The sequence below is a fragment of the Echinops telfairi genome, unplaced genomic scaffold, assembly GCF_000313985.2.
Source record: "Echinops telfairi isolate 266 unplaced genomic scaffold, ASM31398v2 ScPeMD7_7400;HRSCAF=8409, whole genome shotgun sequence".
Classification (NCBI taxonomy): domain Eukaryota; kingdom Metazoa; phylum Chordata; class Mammalia; order Afrosoricida; family Tenrecidae; genus Echinops; species Echinops telfairi.
Window position 1 is genome coordinate 14,380,467 of NW_022111300.1, and position 1,450 is coordinate 14,381,916.

A 1,450-nucleotide genomic window follows, 5' to 3' on the forward strand; every position below is an offset into this window, starting at 1 on the left:
GAGACCATGAGCTCAAGGTTGCAATAGTAGCCAAGAGTTTGCTAGATCCAGAGAGTTAAAGAGGGTGTAAAAGGGCAAAGTAAACTATCACGAAAGCTGGACAGGTGGCAATTTGAGATGTTACAATTACCTGTGGGTCCACCAAAGTGGGAAGTCAGCCATGATTGGGGCCCACACACGATGCTAAGCAGAAGACCTTCCGAGACTGGTCCCAGGTCCTTCAGCCTCATGACCATGTGATCCTATTGTACCAATTTCCTTTAAGGGCACACCCTGGCAAGTCCCTAAAGGCTATGCAGCTTTTCCTGTGCTCATAGGGGGAACAACAGTCATCCACTCTTTAATGCACCCGCCCTGCTAGCAAAGCTGTTCATGCTGCTGGTTAATTGTCAGAAGGAATGCAATCTAGGCTGAATTCTTGTGGAGACCCATAAATAGATCTATGGTTTCCACTATGAGACTATAAACCAGAGCCTTTTGAAAACAGAGTGCTCTGAAATTTAAACTCTAAGATGGCACTTCATAAATTATCTGAGTATTTACAATAATAGAGAAAGTTAGAAATTCTTATATCCAATTCAAGGACTGAAAAACTCAGTCTATGTAATTTATCCCTGAGTCCTGGTGGCATAGCGGTTACGAGTTGGACTGATCACTTCTAGGTTAGCAATTTGAAATCACCAGTCCCCTTTTTGGAGAAAGATGGGGCTTTCCACTCCCAGAAAGAGTGACAGTCTCAGAAACAAAAGGGGCCGTTCTACTCTGTCCTATAGGGTTGCTATGAGTCAGCATGAACTCAATAACAGCACATTTTTTGTTGCTATTCAACTAGTTAAACTGTATTTGAAACTATCACTAAAAATTATAGCCAAGATGACGGGGGAGGAGGAGAGACTGGAGCACATCCTGGCCCACCAGGCCTTGAGGACGATGAACCCAATTAGAGCAGCCAGTCCACAGAGAGGACCACATGACCAGCCCCACTATGAGACATGATGCCCCTCACTTACCCATGCACCTGCGGGGGACAACACCAGAGACAGTGTGGGAATTGCACCCAATCTGATCCCACCACACTGAGGCAAAACACTGGGGGCGTGCAGCGGAACAGCAGGGGAGGGGAGCAGCAACATCCCCAGGGAATGGTGAGGATGGACTTTGGGGACAGGGCATGGTGCCCCAACAGGCTGGACTGGAAAACACTCTTAAAGGCCAGCAATCCTTGAACTAACTACAAACTTTTCTTTCTTGGTCTGTCTGGATAGGACAGGCTGGATGAACAATCTGGAGGAGAAAACAACGGGACTGACAGTTCGGGGGGGACATGAGAGAGGGAGAGGTGGGGGGAAGGGAAAAAGTATTAGCAAACCGAGGGACAAGGGAACAACAAGCGATCCAAATTGGTGGGGAGGTGGGTGTGGGAGACCTGGTAGGGCATGATCAAGGGGAA